The following is a 19,468-nucleotide window of genomic DNA, read 5'->3' as shown; positions in this document are numbered from 1 at the left end:
CTCCTCCAGAACAGACTGTCTTCCTCATCATTGTTTTTCTCATTCCTTAGCGTACAGAGAAGCAGGTCCATAATAATTATTTGTTGAGTAAACAAACCTTTTACTGCCAGACACTCTAGGATCAAAGTTGCATTTGCCTAATTTTGATCTCTCACTGTAAATTATTTGTTAGTAACAAAATGGTTTAAAGCTCAACTGAAAAACTCAAAAATCAAAAAGGAGGGAAAAAATGGAGATGAGGTATCTTGTTTCCTGGGCTGAGTAGCGTTATGAGGTTATTCTTTAAGAGCACTGGAGAATGTGGAATTTTTAGAGCTTAAAATGATTGGCTGAGATATTAAGCTGCTTTGCCAGCTGTTCAAAAAATGGATTGCTCCCAGCGTATAAATAACTACTGTTATGTCTCTATAAAATTCTAGACCTTGAATGGCATATTTGATTAGAGTGAAATGAAAAAGAATTGTTATAAACAAGAAGGTGAGATTAAAAAGATGTATTCAGTAACTACCTATGATGAGTTCAAATAGCCTTTCCAAGTATAGACATAGAAAATTAAATAAAATACTTGCAATCTTAAAGGAACTAAAGCGTAGACCTTACTGGAGTTTAATCGTACTCTTAGCAATCTCTTCCTTTTATTCCTTTGGTGGGGCTGATTGCAAAGGAGAGTCAATTGCATGTCATTTTAGCAATTTCTACCCCAATTATGTCAATGTAACATCTTTAATGTCTATTTGTGTGATATTTATTAAGAGGAATTTTCTTTTATATATGTGCTTCTAGTAATATGAATTACTGGTTGAATGCATTAAGTATGAATGGTAGCAGCTTGTAAAAATACCCATGGGCAGGAATGGGATCTTCCATTTCCAGTATGGGTATCAATAACAGTGGGTGTCTTTTTCAGTGTCGCTCATTGCCCTACCTGATTTTAGCTATGTTTACATACAGCTGATATTACTAAGTTCCATTCATTATGTTAAGTTATAGGAATGGAAATGTAACTGCGTTTACTGAGATGATAACAATTAACTGACTTGAATAGACCTAGTATAGGGGAAGTTGGCCGATAAAAATGGGAATGTTGAAAGAAAAGAAGAGGAAAATTTTGAAATCAAAATATTATTTCAAGCCAACAAGCGTTTATTGAACATTGAACATGTATGCCCAGCTCTGTATTAGATCCTGAGGATACACACAAATACACAGCGGGAAATACAGGAGCCTCCTTTCAATATGCTCAGCAAGACAGTAAAAGATGCAATGCAGCAGAAACTTAAGAGTACTGACTGAGATCTATAACCTTTTAGGAATGTCTTACCAGGTATAGTGCAAATAGATCAAAATAAAGAAAAATACTGAAGGATTACTCACGGTTTGCTGACCTAAGGTGGAAGAGCACCTTCATTGGAAGGAGGTAGGAGATATCGGGTACCAGATCCATCCAAAGTTCTCGAATTTGTGAGAAGAATGGGCTTACAGTGCTGTTGGTGGCAAACCACTTAGCCTGAGATTCATCCTTATGATTGGCTGCATCAAGGCAGTCTCAGGGTTCACCTGGGGACCACAGCAAACAGGAAGACATCTGTTTGGTAAGGGTGTGACAGCAGCCAAGGGGAGGAACAAGGAAAAGCCACAGGTAGTGCCTGGTATGGAGCCCCATCCACAAGGAAGACAGTCGCAGGAATGGTGCCAACACATTGGTCCTTCCCAGGCCTCTTAGTCTGCTGGTAGGTGAATCAGTGGGGTATGTTTATGCCAGTGAGACATCCTTGGGCAAGATTATAAATTCAGCTAGATTGACAGTTAGGGACACTAGGAGAAAGCCACTCCAATGTAGGAGTAGACACCAGGGGTGGGTAGACTGCTTCTTATTCATGAATAAGAAAACATTAAAAATGAGCCCCCGCCTCACACACGCATCATGGCGATTCATTTGCTACCACGTATAGTTACATCCTTCAACACCCACCATGGGTACCTGTCAGAGTACAGAGTACAGATATGAGTTGCCCGGTTGCAACCTCTTACTGATGGTGCCATGTGTTTGTTTGACTCGTTGCCCCGACTTTGGGAACCCACTTGCTGAGGCTCAGCTATCCCGCGGCGCCCTGACTCTAGCATGTGCATGCTTCATCATTTCTGTTTGCCTGACCTGCACCTCTTAACTAGATCCTTCGAGTTGATTGTTGGCTTCCGGCCCAAATTTCCTTTTCCCTGTGTCTTTATTCTTAGTGTTTTTTGCACTGCCTACCTTGCCCAGTTTTTGAGATCCTTCTCTGCCAAGCACTGTGCAATCCATTCAGCAACTTTGAGAGTGCCATGGACTGAATTATGTCCCCTCCCCCAAGTTCCTGTGTTGAAGTCCCTAACCCTCATGTGATGATATTTAGGTTTAGATGAGGCCATGAGGGAGGAGAGAGAGGACACAGACAGTAGCCTTCTGAAATCCAGGGAGAGAGTTCTCACCAAAAACGTAAGCAGCTGACACCTTGATCTAGGACCTCCCAGCCTCCAGAACTGTGAGAAACAAAGTTCCGTTGTTTAAGCCACTCAATCTATGGTATTTTTTTTATAGCAACCTGAGATGACTAACATAGACAGAAATTTACAGATGAGGAAAACAAGACTCAGAGAACAAAGCACTTTCAGAATTTAGCTAATTAATCCTCTATTTGAGTAAAAAAAAATTCTTTGCTCTTTTCAGCACACAGTACTGCATTAAAGATTGGCTAGTTTTCCCCACTCCCATGGTAAACATGCCTTTACTGAAATGGAGATAAGGTTTAAATTATCCATCTTGCTATGGGTAAGATATTGAGGATGACAACCTTAGACTTCCTATAGTAAGATGCCTTTTTTGTATTTTACTTGCATCTCTATCGAGGGCTTATCTTTCCTTTCCATTACACATGGATTTACATAAAGGCACGGGTATCCAAGCTACTTCTAAATCATTAGGCTGTAGGACTTAGTCTGTTGACTTTCCATAACAGAGCACTTAGCTGAACACCGGATACATGTGGCTTCTTCTGGATAATACTTCATTGTGATAGTGCTTTGTCATATTTTGGTGAGATAGGAATGTGCATCAGGAAAACAGAAATAAAAATTTGAGTCTCAGTTTCCCCTCAGCCACTTTGAATGTTTTCTGAAATAAGAGGCATTTCTCTTAAGAGGCCAACATGAGAGGCCCACCAAGCGGTTAGCTTCATCCTTTGGAGAACCATGAGGGAGAGTGGGACCAGCTCCCTGAAAGGCGGGAGGCCTCCATTTATTGGAGGCCAGTCAGGCAGCAACCGTGGACATTAATATGGTCCTGTGTTTTCTGTGCTCTCTAGGTGGCTGAATCTTAGCTTGTCTTGTCACTAAGAGGGTGAAACTATTTCCAAGGAATTATCAGAATCAACTTGGTATCTCCAGGTTTAGACCTGTTGGGAAAATGGCTTGTTTAAAATTTAGTTTTAAGCCAAACTTCAACTATTTTATTTTCCCAGTTCAAAACAAAAAAAATGAAACAAATGTGTAATATATTGAATCATAGTAGTTCTTTTAATGTTATTTCGTCAGCTGTATATAAAATCCAGTTCATCTCTTGGTTTGAAGCAGCTCTGCTTAGGTCAGCAGTTTGAATCCAGAGCCACAGATTTACAGACATACAAATGGCAGTGGTGACAAAATGATCCCGTTCCTATGTATGTGGCCTGAACCAACACCGCATTGACTCATATTAAGCAGGCCTTTTGAAAGAAGATGAGAATTCCATCCAATAATTTTGTTATATATTTATAAATGATAGAAGCAAAGTTTACGATGCTAAGATTTAATTTAATGGATCTTGGATTGCGTGTACAGTGAGTTATGGCAAAAAACAGAATTTAACGTTTTGCAGTAAAACAGGTCCTGGAGACCTGTGCTTATCTTGTTTTGCCATTTGTCAAAATGGGTTTCTCTTTCTGTTTCTTCTATTTACATTATTTTCTTGTTGTTCCTTTCTCTATAGCAGATGGTGTTTGCAGAACCTAAAAATCTCAGTGCTGTTCTTTAACATGGAAATTTAGATCTCATCCAGAAAGTCAGGTCTGGGACAGATTACAGATACTCAGCTAGCTGTAGCCTGGGTGTGGTGACCCCGTCCCCTGCCCAGCTGGCATGAGGAGACCTCATCAGAGGAGCCACTTTGTGGAGAACGTGCCACACGGCTCTGCCCTTGAGTCATTGGGAATCAGTGAAACAGGGTTTCTGAAGCTGATGTCTCTTGGGGTGGCGCCTTAGGGAAAACAAAGTTTCGGGTCATTTTCTTTTTAAAGAACAAATGCAATTAATAAAGTATGGAGGCACCAGAGAATTTATCAAGTGGGCAGAATAACAGAAAATTCAATGTGGAACAATGTCCTTCATTTCTTCTATTGCATATGGCTGTGTAGATGTTGATTTCACTTCCAGTCTCAGATTCAGATTATCAGGAATAAGGTTTTAACACCCTAAGTCTGTATCAGGGTTTCTTAACCTTGACACCGTCGACTTGTGGGTCCAGGTCACCCTTTGTCTTGGGGGCTGTCCTGTGCATTGTAGTATGTTTAGCAGCATCTCTGGCCTCTACTAACTAGATGCCAGTAGCACTGATGCCCCCCTCCCACCCCGCCACCTCCCCATCCAGCCAGGACAGCTAAAAATGTCTCCAGAAACTGCCAAATGTCCTCTGGAGGCAAAGTCACCCTCCTCCCCCACTGAGAACCACTGGATATATTTCTTGAATACAAAGACTTAATTATTCATCTTTGCATCCCTGGTTCATAGCAGTGTCTAGCTCTAGCATTTACCCAGCAAATGTCAATTGAATGACTAAACAGAAAGTTGAAACTAGTGTCTTCATGTATGTAACCATATTTTGTGCCTAAATATATTAATATATGTGTTTTCTTAAGAGAGGTCTTTTGATATATTTTTTTCTAGAAAGCTTTTGTTATTATGAGGATAACAATTTTCATGTAATTATTTATTCCTGTTTCTTCACTAGTTATAATTACATCATAAATTCATATTATACTGACATAGTCCTATGCATCTCATAGACATTAATGTCAGTGTATTTATCATTCCTTCTGAAGATGCCATGAATCTGGTCTTATTAAAGGGGTATCTTCTGGAAAGGCTGGTGAAAGGATACTGACCCTTTTGATTCTACCTGGCCCTCAGGAGTCCATGACCCAGGAGTACCTGGCATGTGGTGCTGACTTAGTCCCATTCCACTGGGCAGCACGATAGAGTGATGATTCTGAGTACCTCCTGGGGAATGTGGTGATTCTGAGTCACCTGCCAAAGAAATTAAGGCAGTAAATAAAGATGGAAGAAAATCTGTACAAGCCCAGCATAATGCTAAAATGTTTCTCCTCTTAGGGTTAGCACTTTCATCCCGGACATTTAAGAGACACAAATCGGCAGCGATCAACATGGCAGCTCCTGGTGTAACTAACATTCAGGTAGCACATGCTGTGTGCCGTATAGTGTTCTGAGAACTCTACTCGATTTACTCACTGAAAGCTAACAACAAGGGCACAAGGAAGGTGCTTTTATTATCTCCATTTTACAGGAAAGAAAACTGTGGCACAGAGAAGTTAAGTAATATAATTCATTAATTCCATAAATATCATTGAAGTGTGTCCCATGTGCTAGGTGCTGTGGATGTGCTACAATGTATTCACACATGGCATTCACCTTGACCTCAAGTAGCTTATATCTCTCTGGTGGAGTTGATAATCAAATATACAAAGTCCCAAGTCAGACACGTTAACTGCCATAAATGAGGATATAATCATGTGCTCTGTTGATTGCCTTGCACCACTGGGCAAGTTATATACCTTCTCCAAACCTGTTTTCTGATCTTTAAAACTGGTACAGTGATAATACCTTATGAGGTTGTTGAAAGTACAATGTCTGCATTTATTTATTTATTTATTTTTAATTTACTTATTTTTATTATTTATTTATTTTTGGCTGTGTTGGGTCTTCGTTTCTGTGCGAGGGCTTTCTCTAGTTGTGGCAAGCGGGGGCCACTCTTCATTGCAGTGCGCGGGCCTCTCACTATCGCGGCCTCTCTTGTTGCGGAGCACAGGCTCCAGACGCGCAGGCTCAGTAGCTGTGGCTCACGGGCCCAGTTGCTCCGCGGCATGTGGGATCTTCCCAGACCAGGGCTCGAACCCGTGTCCCCTGCATTGGCAGGCAGATTCTCAACCACTGCGCCAAATGCAGGAAGCCCTGCATTTATTAATTACTTAATAAATGTTATATAGTAGAAGAGTAACAATCGAATGATTTTTTTTTCCACTTGGTGTACCAGGGATTTAATGGAGGGGACATTTTAACTAAAGCTGGAAGGATTCGCAACATTTAACCATCTGGTAACAGAGGGGGGAAAACAATCTATTCTTAATGGGGGAAATAATACGATAAAAGTATAGTGCAGGAAAGCTCAGAAAATAGGAAGAGCCCAGAGTTTAGTTTCTTTGTGGCATGAAAGAGTGTAGGAGAAGAAAAGGTAAAAAGAGTAGGTTGAGGCCGTATCATTATATTAGCCTCAGGTTCAGGAATTTGGAACTTTTCGTTAGGCAATGTGGAACCACGGATAGCTTTTGAACAGAAGAGTGACAGTGCTTTGGGAAGATTTGTCTGCTGTTGACCTGCAGGATGGATCTGAGTGGAGGAGCGTAGTGTCCAGGGGCGTAATCAGAAGCCCGACGCACTGGAGACCATGGAAGGGGCTGGTGAGGCCTCATCTCTGCTCGTGGCCTTGGGAGTGGCTGAGGAGGGAGACAGAAGGGTCCTTCAGATGACAGAGCTGACTGGGTCTGGCAGAGATGGAGGAGGGAGTTGTCACAAATCAAAAGGATCAAGGAAAGTTTTTAGATACTGGGAATGAGTACCTGGAAGGATTGGGCAGTGATCATGAAGATCCAGAAAACTCCAACATAAGCTGTAGGGGTCGCTCACGAGTTTACCTTTTGACCTCTTGAGTTCAAGGTGCCATCTGTTTGGGGATGTGCAAGAAACAGATCTCCTTTCAAGGACCGAAACCTGAGCTGGAGATAGAAATGTAGAGGTTGTCTAGGCTGCTGTAGTCATAAGAACCGGTGAAAGGATAAAAGCTGTAGTTTCCATGGAAAGGGTGGCGTGGAGTAACCAGTGACCATGCCTGAGGAGAAGAAAGAGGTCGGGGGGGATATCAGATGAAAACCAAGGGAGAGACCCCAAGAAGCCCAGGTGGAGGGGGAATCCAGAAAACATGGTTGGTTAATGGATTCAGATATTATAGAGAGTCTGGGGAGGAGGAGGAGAAGTACCAACTGGGCTGGTCATGCATTTGATAAGGAGGATGAAATTTACTTTGACATCAAATGGCAGAAATGCGTGGCAAGTGAGGAAGGAGTGTTGGGGTGCAGAGGCTGAGTGGTTACATGGAACAGGGTGCAATTCAAACACCCACATTGGACTTCCAGCGTCAGGGGGTCAGTCCTTGAAAGGAGCACGTGCATGTGAGCGAGTGAGCGCACATGCGTGTGTGTGTAGGAGAAGCATATGGTGAGTGGAAGCGCCCATACCCCACTTCAGTCCTAGTCAGTTATTTCCGTGTGGAAATGTTAGCCCCGTGTTGCCAGTGGTTTTGATTTTTCAAAAGAAACAGACAATCCAGGGGTTTTTTGATGTGAAATTTGCACATTTTAAAATGTTGGCCCAAATTTTTAAAAACTCTGTCCAAACTGAACAAGGCAAGTCTGCAGATGGGACATAGCCCTTGAGGCTGCAATTTGCTATTCTGGTATAGATCATGGGTTCTTGATGGTTCTTCATGGAGAGGGAGAGAAAGAGAGTCTGGCTTATCACAAGCACTAGATAAATATTTGTTGAATGAGAAACAAGGTTGTGGGGAGATTATTTTTAGATAGGAGGAAATGTAGGGCTCTAATTTAATGTAGCTGTGACAGAGTGGCTGTCATGGACATGTATGGCAGCTAAGAGAATGCTGGTAAATTAAACCATGAGACACTTCTATTCAAAGAATATTTTATTCCCCTGTCAATATTGGCGTCTCGTTACCTATTAATACGATTGTCTTCACACCACTGGTAATTGACAGTGGCAGTAGAACAAAGATAAATTTGCAATATTATTATCACTATATTAGCACCATTGGTGGTTAGTAATTATTAGAACAAGAGTAACACCACTAAATCATTAGGTAAGCATGCCTTATCTGTCTTTTGTAATATATGAAAAAGTAGTCAAATTTTTCTGCTTGAGTTAAAGTCAGAGTGTGGGCTTTACATGAGAAACAGATACACAGGGCAGTAGAGATGTATAAGAGCAGATGCATAGGAAGTGTTTCCATTCATGGTAGTTTTTTTAAACCTTCTGCAAGCTGTTAACTTATCAATCTCAGTCTTCTCCTAGGTACATTTTTCTGCTCAAACTCAAATAGAATTGAAACCACAAAGAGTGTGCAGTGCCGACATACAGACTGGTCGATTACTAACAGTACTTTGTGACTCTACCAATTTGGGAAATTGTAGGAAGGCCTGTGTAAGGACTTGCCTGTTAGTATTTCCCCCGTAAGATGCAAGAACTGTATCAGGATATCTCACTTCAAGGTAAGTATTTGACAGATGAGAAAACTGAGTCTCAGAAAGGTCAGGTAACTTGCTTAAGGTCACACCCTTAGTAAGTTATACAGCTGGAATCAAATACAGGCTGACTCCAATGCCTGTTTCTTGAAGGCAGCTTTAGCCAAATTAAGTTCTGAGTGACTTGTTCCATTGAGTTTCATGAATAGAACTCCTATTTTCTATTGTTCTAGAAAAGACAGTCCTTCTTTTGCTCTGGTCTTTGGGGACAGCTACAGTTTTCCATTTTTCTAAAAGAAATTGCAGAAATAACACTTTGAACTCAAGACCAGTGATTTCCAAGGGGAAGCTGATGGTTGCAGAACCAGGCCTACATTGTAATTCTGGAGGCTATGGGACTTTTCATTTCTTATCTCTCTGTCTTTTTATTCTGAAAGCATTTTGTTAAATTACCATTTCCTTGTTGGGCTTGGCCATGTGTGAAATCCCAGAAGGAGAAGTCAAGCATATTTGCCCCATCCTTTTTCTCTTTATAGTCAAAGTTCTTACATGGTTCATATTTTTTCACAATATATGCAACTAGGAAGGGGATTTTTAAGACTGTAAATAATTAACCTATCCTTTTATGAAGGCTTCAGAAAGATGCCTACAGTTGTGACAGGCATGGGGCCCCATGGAAAGCATTAGTATGCTTTACTCTTTTCTCCAGAAGCTCAAATGTATCTCTGCTCTTTGTCATAGTTGAAAAGAAGCATCTAGTGTTTTGTCTTTTTTTTTTTCTACAACAGGTTCTTATTACTCATCAATTTTATACACATCAGTTTATACATGTCAATCCCAATCGCCCAATTCAGCACACCACCATTCCCACCCCCCCCCCCGGGGTTTTCCCCCCTTGGTGTCCATACGTTTCTTCTCTACATCTGTGTCTCAACTTCTGCCCTGCAAACCGGTTCATCTGTACCATTTTCTAGGTTCCACATATATGCGTTAAAATACGATATTTGTTTTTCTCTTTCTGACTTACTTCACTCTGTATGACAGTCTCTAGATCCATCCACGTCTCAACAAATGACTCAATTTCGTTCCTTTTTATAGCTGAGTAATATTCCATTGTATATATGTGCCACATCTTCTTTATCCATTCGTCTGTTGATGGGCATTTAGGTTGCTTCCATGACCTGGCTATTGTAAATAGTGCTGCAATGAACATTGGGGTGCATGTGCCTTCTTGAATTATGGTTTTCTCTGGGTATATGCCCAGTAGTGGGATTGCTGAATCATATGGTAATTCTATTTTCAGTCTTTTAAAGAACCTCCATACTGTTCTCCATAGTGGCTGTATCAATTTACATTCCCACCAACAGTGCAAGAGGGTTCCCTTTCCTCCACACCCTCTCCAGCATTTGTTGTTTGTAGATTTTCTGATGATACCCATTCTAACTGGTGTGAGGTGATACCTCATTGTAGTTTTGATTTGCATTTCTCTAATTATTAGTGATGTTGAGCAGCTTTTCATGTGCTTCTTGGCCATCTGTATGTCTTCTTTAGAGAGATGTCTATTTAGGTCTTCTGCCCATTTTCGGATTGGGTTGTTTGTTTCTTTAATATTGAGCTGCATGAGCTGTTTATATATTTTGGAGACTAATCCTTTGTCCGTTGATTCATTTGCAAATATTTTCTCCCATTCTGAGGGTTGTCTTTTCGTCTTGTTTATGGTTTCCTTTGCTGTGCAAAAGCTTTGAAGTTTCATTAGGTCCCATTTGTTTATTTTTGTTTTTATTTCCAGTACTCTAGGAGGTGGATCAAAAAAGATCTTGCTGTGATTTAGGTCAAAGAGTGTTCTTCCTATGTTTTCCTCTAAGAATTTTATAGTGTCTGGTATTACATTTAGGTCTCGAATCCATTTTGAGTTTATTTTTGTGTATGGTGTTAGGGAGTGTTCTAATTTCATTCTTTTACATGTAGCTGTCCAGTTTTCCCAGCACCACTTATTAAAGAGACTGTCTTTTCTCCATTGTTTATCTTTGCCTCCTTTGTCATAGATTGGTTGACCATAGGTGTGTGGGTTTATCTCTGGGCTTTCTATCTTGTTCCATTGATCTATGTTTCTGTTTTTGTGCCAGTACCATATTGTCTTGATTACTGTAGCTTTGTAGTATAGTCTGAAGTCAGGGAGTCTGATTCCTCCAGCTCCGTTTTTTTCCCTCAAGACTGCTTTGGCTATTCCGGGTATTTTGTGTTTCCATACAATTGTGAAATTTTTTGTTCTAGTTCTGTAAAAAATGCCCGTGGTAGTTTGATAGGGATTGCATTGAATCTGTAGATTGCCTGGGGTAGTATAGTCATTTTCACAATGTTGATTCTTCCAATCCAATACCATGGTATACCTCTCCATCTGTTGGTATCATCTTTAATTTCTTTCATCAGTGTCTTACAGTTTTCTGCCTACAGGTCTTTTGTCTCCCTAGGTAGGTTTATTCCTAGGTATTTTATTCTTTGTGTTGCAGTGGTAAATGGGAGTGTTTCCTTAATTTCTCTTTCAGATTTTTCATCATTAATATGTAGGAATGCAAGAGATTTCTGTGCATTAATTTTGTATCCTGCAACTTTACCAAATTCACTGATTAGCTCTAGCAGTTTCCTGGTGGCATCTTTAGGATTCTCTATGTATAGTACTATGTCATCTCCAAACAGTGACAGTTTTACCTCTTCTTTTCCAATTTGTATTCCTTTTATTTCTTTTCCTTCTCTGATTGCCGTGCTTAGGACTTACAAACCTATGTTGAATAATAGTTGTGAGAGTGGACATCCTTGTCTTGTTCCTCATCTTAGAGGAAATGCTTTCAGTTTTTCACCATTGACAATGATGTTTGCTGTGGGTTTCTTGTATATGGCCTTTATTATGTTGAGGTAGGTTCCCTCTATGCCCACTTTCTGGAGAGTTTTTTCATAAATGGGTGTTGAATTTTGTCAAAAGCTTTTCCTGCATCTATTGAGATGATCATACGGTTTTTATCCTTCAGTTTGTTAATATGATGTGTCACATTGATTGATTTGCATATATTGATGAATCCTTGCATCCCTGGGATAAATCTCACTTGATCATGGTGTATGATCCTTTTAATGTGTTGTTGGATTCTGTTTGCTAGTATTTTGTTGAGGATTTTTGCATCTATATTCATCAGTGATATTGGTCTGTAATTTTCTTTTTTTGTAGTATCTTTGTCTGGTTTTGGTATCAGGGTGATGGTGGCCTCATAGAATGAGTTTGGGAGTGTTCGTTCCTCTGCAACTTTTTGGAAGAGTTTGAGAAGGATGGGTGTTATCTCATCTCTAAATGTTTGATAGAATTCACCTGTGAAGCCATCTGGTCCTGGACTTTTGTTTGTTGGAAGATTTTTAATCACAGTTTCAATTTCATGACTTGTGATTGGTCTGTTGATATTTTCTATTTCTTCCTGGTTCAGTCTTGGAAGGTTATACCTTTCTAAGAATTTGTCCATTTCTTCCAGGTTGTCCATTTTATTGGCATAGAGTTGCTTGTAGTAGTCTCTTAAGATGCTTTGTATTTCTGTGGTGTCTGTTGTAACTTCTCCTTTTTCATTTCTGATTTTATTGATTTGAGTCCTCTCCCTCTTTTTCTTGATGAGTCTGGCTAATGGTTTATCAATTTTGTTTATCTTCTCAAAGAACCAGCTTTTAGTTTTCTTGATCTTTGCTATTGTTTTCTTTGTTTCTATTTCATTTATTTCTGCTCTGATCTTTATGATTTCTTTCCTTCTGCTAACTTTGGGTTTTGTTTGTTCTTCTTTCTCTAGTTCCTTTAGGTGCAAGGTTAGATTGTTTATTTGAGATATTTCTTGTTTCTTGAGGTAGGCTTGTATAGCTATAAACTTACCTCTTAGAATTGCTTTTGCTGCATCCCATAGGTTTTGGATCATCGTGTTTTCATTGTCATTTGTCTCTAGGTATTTTTTGATTTCCTCTTTGATTTCTTCAGTGATCTCTTGGTTATTTAGTAACGTATTGTTTAGCCTCCATGTGTTTGTGTTTTTTACGTTTTTTCCCCTGTAATTCATTTCTAACCTCATAGCGTTGTGGTCAGAAAAGATGCTTGATATGACTTCAGTTTTCTTAAATTTACTGAGGCTTGATTTGTGACCCAAGATGTGATCTATCCTGGAGAATGTTCCATGTGCAGTTGAGAAGAAACTGTAATCTGCTGTTTTTGGATGGAATGTCGTATAAATATCAATTAAGTCTATCTGGTCTATTGTGTCATTTAAAGCTTCTGTTTCCTTATTTATTTTCATTTTGGATGATCTGTCCATTGGTGGGAGGTGTTAAAGTCCCCCACTATTACTGTGTTACTGTCAATTTCCTCTTTTATAGCTGTTAGCAGTTGCCTTATGTATTGAGGTGCTCCTATGTTGGGTGCATATATATTTATAATTGTTGCATCTTCTTCTTGGATTGATCCCTTGATCATTATGTAGTGTCCTTCCTTGTCTCTTGTAACATTCTTTATTTTAAAGTCTATTTTATCTGATATGAGTATAGCTACTCCAGCTTTCTTTTGATTTCCATTTGCATGGAATATCTTTCTCCATTGCCTCACTTTCAGTCTGTATTTATCCCCAGGTCTGAAGTGGGTCTCTTGTAGACAGCATATAGATGGGTCTTGTTTTTGTATCCATTCAGCAAGCCTGTGTCTTTTGGTTGAAGCATTTAATCCATTCACGTTTAAGGTAATTATCAATATGTATGTTCCTATGACCATTTTCTTAATTGTTTTGGGTTTGCTTCTGTAGGTCCTTTTCTTCTCTTGTGTTTCCCACTTAGAGAAGTTCCTTTAGCATTTGTTGCAGAGTTGGTTTGGTGGTGCTGAATTCTCTTAGCTATTGCTTGTCTGTAAAGCTTTTGATTTCTCCATCGAATCTGAATGAGATTCTTGCTGGGTAGAGTAATCTTGGTTGTAGGTTCTTCCCTTTCATCACTTAAAATATATCATGCCACTCCCTTCTGGCTTGTAGAGTTTCTGCTGAGAAATCAGCTGTTAACCTTATGGGAGTTCCCTTGTATGTTATTTGTTATTTTTCCCTTGCTGCTTTCAATAATTTTTCTTTGTCTCTAATTTTTTGCCAGTTTGATTACTATGTGTCTCGGCATGTTTCTCCTTGGGTTTATCCTGTATGGGACTCACTGTGCTTCCTGGACTTGGGTGGCTATTTCCTTTCTCATATTAGGGAAGTTTTCGACTATAATCTCTTCAAATATTTTCTCTGGTCCTTCCTCTCTCTCTTCTCCTTCTGGGACCCCTATAATGCGAATGTTTTTGCATTTAATGTTGTCCCAGAGGTCTCTTAGGCTGTCTTCATTTCTTTTCATTCTTTTTTCTTTATTCTCTTCCGCAACAGTGAATTCCACCATTCTGTCTTCCAGGTCACTTATCCGTTCTTCTGCCTCAGTTATTCTGCTATTGATTCCTTCTAGTGTAGTTTTCATTTCAGTTATTGTATTGTTCATCTCTGTTTGTTTGTTCTTTAATTCTTCTAAGTCTTTGTTAAACATTTCTTGCAACTTCTCGATCTTTGCCTCCAATCTTTTTCCGAGGTTTTGGATCATCTTCACTATCATTATTCTGAATTCTTTTTCTGGAAGGTTGCCTATCTCCACTTCATTTATTTGTTTTTCTGGGGTTGTATCTTGTTCCTTCATCTGGTACATGCCCTCTGCCTTTTCATCTTGTCTATCTTTCTGTGAATGTGGTTTTTGTTCCACAGGCTGCAGGACTGTAGTTCTTCTTGCCTCTGCTGTCTGCCCTCTGGTGGATGAGGCTGTCTAAGAGGCTTGTGCAAGTTTCCTGATGGGAGGGACTGGTGGTGGGTAGAGCTGGCTGTTGCTCTGGTGGGCAGAGCTCAGTAAAGCTTTACTCAGCTTGACTGTTGATGGGTGGGGCTGGGTTCCCTCCCTGTTGGTTGTTTGGCCTGAGGCAACCCAACACTGGAGCCTACCTGGCCTTTTTGGTGGGGCTAGTGGCCGACTCTGGGAGGGCTCATGCCAAGTAGTACTTCCCAGAACTTCTGCTGCCAGTGTCCTTGTCCTCACGGTGAGACACAGCCAACCCCCCCCCCGCCTCTGCAGGAGACCCTCCAACACTAGCAGGTAGGTCTGGTTCCGTCTCCCCTGGGGTCACTGCTCCTTCCCCTGGGTCCCGATGTGCACACTACTTTGTGTGTGCCCTCCAAGAGTGGAGTTTCTGTTCCCCCCAGTCCTGTTGAAGTCCTGCAATCAATTCCCACTAGGCTTCAAAGTCTGATTCTGTAGGAATTCCTCCTCCTGTTTCCGGACCCCCAGGTTGGGAAGCCTGACATGGGGCTCAGAACCTTCACTCCAGTGGATGGACTTCCGTGGTATAAGTGTTCTCCAGTCTGTGAGTCACCCACCCAGCAGTTAAGGGATTTGATTTTACTGTGATTGCACCCCTCCTACCATCTCATTGTGGCTTCTCCTTTGTCTTTGGATGTGGGGTATCTTTTTTGGTGAGTTCCAGTGTCTTCCTGTCGATGATTGTCCAGCAGCTAGTTGTGATTCTGGTGTTCTTGCAAGAGGGAGTAAGAGCATGTCCTTCTATTCTGCCATCTTGGTTCCTCTCACTAGGGTTTTGTCTTTTAACTAAATGTATGTGTGTTTTTGAATGCAAAGATAGAAATATTTAAATATGTAACATATGAGTATATTCACGTATATCCAAAAGTAAACCTATGTATGTATCCCTTCAGATGGATGTTAATGAGATAATAAATATTAATACACTTTATAGGTATACAACTTCATAGGACTCTATTTTTTTAGGCAAAAATATGCTCCTCTGTAACCACACCACGTAGACTAAACATCTGTTTTAAAGTGTGTTAAAATCCAGCAACTCAATGTCAATTGGATCTGGCTTAATGTATTGCTTGCTTGAATATGGCTCTCACTGGGGGAGGAGAGCTTTCTGATATCATCCAAACCTCCGGAGTACCATTCAAAGCAGCTGGTATTCTATATATTACATAATTATGAAGCACACAGTGTAGTTTAGAATACTTAAGAGGCACTAGGGGCCCACTTCTCAAAATATTTACAGCCTTTTATTCTTCTAAAAACAATAATTTGCATGCCTAAAATGATATGTGTACCTTTGGCATGCAAATTTCATTTGGCTTCTTTTTTCTGGTGAAACTTGCTCTGAAAATATCAATGTTTAGCAGTGAAAAGGCCAGAGGGAGCTGTAGTTGGCAAGAAGGGAGGTCTTAAATGTTTTCCTCAAAGTTTTAGTATTCACGGGGAAACAGGGAAGGTCTGAGTGAATGATCCCCTGCTGAGAATCAGGCATAGCATTTGAGGAGAGGCTGGAAAAACGATGTCAGCCTTTGCATTGAAAGGGATGAACAGGCCTAAGTACCTACCCAATAGGCCATCTCTGGCGACTCTTACTTAGAAAAACATTGGGAAATTGTTTCTTTTGTGTAGATTCCACAGCATGGTGTTAACGCAAGGCTTCATGCCAAAGATTGGTAAAGTGACCCTTCTTAGAGCTCAGTGAATCTGATCATGCAGTGGGCTCCCCATGTCCACTTCTGCCTTTCCAACTGTCGTGTGCCCTTTAGGACCTCATGCAGTCAGCTATTAAGTCGGCAAACATGAGGGGCGCCTCTGTGTGACAAGTGCTATGCTGAACAGTGGGAATATAAAAATGAACGTCGCAATATTGTCCCTTCAAGACTCCATTGTTGAAGAGTGAGACTAAGACATACAATCTAATCGGTGTGTCGAGGTGTCCATGGCATGGTAGGAAAAGCAAGGATGGGAATAATGAGGGCGCCAAGTAGGGTGTGTTCAACTCTAACTTAGGTGGCAGTAGCTACCAGGAAGGGCATTGCAATGGAGATGATGCCTGAGGCAGACGGTGCAGGGAAACGATTCCAGAAAGAGGCTGGGAGCAGGAAAGGCATGGGAGGGCTTTGAGACATGGGAAGGGCAGGACATACTCTAACATTTTGTTTGTTTGTTTAATAACTCTTTTAATAAAGCACTTTGGAGCGTTCCTAAACAACTTTATTTCTTCTGAAAGGTCTGTGCCTATAAGAGATCTGGGGCTTGGCCTTTGCTCTTTACTGAAAATGTCCCAGATGGTAGTCCTGCCATCTTGGTTGAAGGGTACCCCTCCCAGGGGTCAAGTTGGGGGGGGGACTGAATATCTTGGATGAGTGTCACATGATTTATACCCAAAATAGAACTGGTAGCAGAGTATTTAATCTGGCTTCAATTCCATTCTGAAAGAGATGATAAAAAAAAAAACAAACACACTCTGATAGCAGATTAAGAGTGAACAAGCTCCTTTTAGAGCTCAAGCTTAATATGCCCCTTTTGTTTATGGGACTGTACTACTAAAAATATGTTAGAAAGATGAATAAATTACCAGATCAAAGTATTAATTAATTATACATATATATTCAAGTGGTATTAAAATATTAAATGTGTACAGAGTACTTATGTAATATTACTACATAAAAAGACAAGAAAATGGGCCATAATCTTAGTGAGCAGAGTACAAAGGACAATTTTTTTATGGTTTTCTGTGTGTATGCAAAACTGTATATAATGAAGCTACATTTATTTTATAAACAGAAAAAAATGCTTTTTCCTATTGGGAATACATCGTGGAAGTAGCAAATTAAACAGAGTTCTCCCTCATGAAAGGACAGTAGGGCTGCTTCTAAACCATCCCTAGAAAGCAATCTACTATCATCAGGTTGGCCTGAAAGTCATGTGTTGAAGATGATGCATTTTCCACTGTGTTCTGTTCATTCAGCAACACAAGATCACCTACTGTATGCTGATACAAAGACATAAAAGATAAGTTTGTCCATGGCCTCAAAGGGGCTCTAGTCTAGTTCAGGAAAGAGACACAGAGACAAAAAAAGCAAAGACACCTAACAGGTCTAATAATGGAAGTCAGATCAGGTTACAAAGAGAAAGTTGTTAGTTAAAATGGAAACCTTGCCTAGCTTATCCCTAACTGCCTTAGATCTGAAAGCCTTTGCTTCAGACTTGCTGCCAGATTTCTCTTCTTCCATCACCACCACAGTTAAATGCTCTCTTGAGTGCCATATGCATTTCTGCCATGATGTAAACTCCCTGAGAGCCACATTATGTCATATTCATATTTATATGCCCCATAATGCCTTGAACATAGTAGAAATTCGATACATATTTATGGAACAAGTGAATGGTCCAGTATTCTGTGAGGCTGCAAACGCAGTAGTAATAGAAAGTATTTCATTTCAGGCTCAAGCAAACTGTTTGTTTCATAAATCTGACAACTGCAGTAGTGAAGGAAAGTGGCTACATCTGATCTCAGCAAGTATTGATTGATTGATTGATTGATGCTCCTTCCTGTTGCCATGTGGCAAGGGAAGAGGTTTCTTCATAAAGCTAGTGGCCTCTGACATGAACCACAGTAGTTTTTTTTTTTTTCTTACTAAATAGTCTTTTCTCTCAGCTAAGGTCATGCTACCTGGTATGCAGGAAAAAAGTCACTCTTAGAAATATGAAAAGACAGAAAGTTCTCTTTTTTTAAACCATAGTTGTATGGTTTGTAGAAAGATGCTACCCAGAAAACAATTATTTGTGAAGGGGTTGGTTGAATCATTGTAACCTCCGGGGAGCCTGGTTTTCGTGTGCTGCCCAGGAACTGCCAGGGTAACAGCATCCCTGCTACCAGTTCACAGAGCCTGACACCCCTGTTGTGAGTGTTATCATTCAATTTTCACACAGCAAGAGTGACAAGAGCTCATTGTTTGGCCCCCCGTTTGTGTCCTTCCAATCCCATGAAGTTGACTGTTTTGCATAATAATCTGAATGGCTAATTGAAGCTCAAATAATCGCGTTTCTAAATCTGTAACTAAGATGTGCCAGAAAGGTTGGTTCCATATGGTGAAAAGAAAAGACATTTCAGTGAGAAGAAATCTATCCAAAATTTTGCTTTAGTTAAAAAAAAAATGTAACTTATTTTTTGGAAGAACCACTATTTCGATTGCATATTACATTAAGATGTAAGGGTGTGTACCTAATTATGTGAACACACACGGACACGCATGAACACATCTCTTTAATGGAATAAGCCAAACCATTTTGAGCTCTGGACAGTTAGAAACTTGAGTTCTAGATACTTCAGTGGAAGGTAATGTCATATGGAATTGAACTGATACTGTGGTACATTTTGGAGAATAAACCAGATGGTTTCTTCCATTGAAATAATGCTGGAAATTTGAGTGTGCTGGGCAAAGGGGCATGAAGAAACTTTAGGAGTTGATACATATGCTCACTATCTTGAATGGGAAGATGGTTTCATGGGGGCACGCATATGTCAAAACTTAGCAAATTGTGTTCTTTAAACAGGTGCAGTTATTGTGTGTTAGTTATACTTCCATAATTAAAAGTCAATTTTAGTGTGCTGGATTAGAGAGCCCCCATACAGGTCTCTCACGAAGAGTCATGTGAGACAACTGAGACAAATGCCAATGTGCTTCACCTGGCAAATGCCTACATGTATCATTCCTGCAACCATCCATCACTCCTTCTAGGATACAGGAAGATAAAAAACAGTGGATGAGTTTTGTGATAAACATGGGTATGCCCCTTCAGTATCCCGGACCAATCACCGCTTGCCTGGACCTGTCTCTGGCCTGGAGGGAAGAAGCAGCATGTGCCATCACTGATGACATTAGGAACTTGGTTATAATCCAGAATCTGGATTTAGGACTGTGACACCAGAAAGTTACAGTTACCCCTTGGGA

The 19,468-nt window shown here is 40.3% G+C and overlaps 1 long non-coding RNA gene across 1 annotated transcript in view; it reads left to right on the top strand.

The window, feature by feature from the left end:
- Positions 1–5,120: 5,120 nt before the first annotated feature.
- Positions 5,121–19,468, top strand: part of LOC309634965 — a 146,775-nt gene continuing 132,427 nt past the window's right edge. Inside the window, exons 1-2 of the long non-coding RNA XR_014248536.1 lie at positions 5,121–5,935; positions 6,257–9,920. This is a non-coding gene — a long non-coding RNA (uncharacterized lncRNA). The remainder of the gene's footprint in view (positions 5,936–6,256; positions 9,921–19,468) is intronic.

The sequence above is a fragment of the Balaenoptera borealis genome (assembly GCF_965194805.1).
Source record: "Balaenoptera borealis genome assembly, chromosome: 9".
Taxonomy (NCBI): Eukaryota; Metazoa; Chordata; class Mammalia; order Artiodactyla; family Balaenopteridae; genus Balaenoptera; species Balaenoptera borealis.
This window is presented reverse-complemented; position numbering and strand designations above follow the sequence as displayed.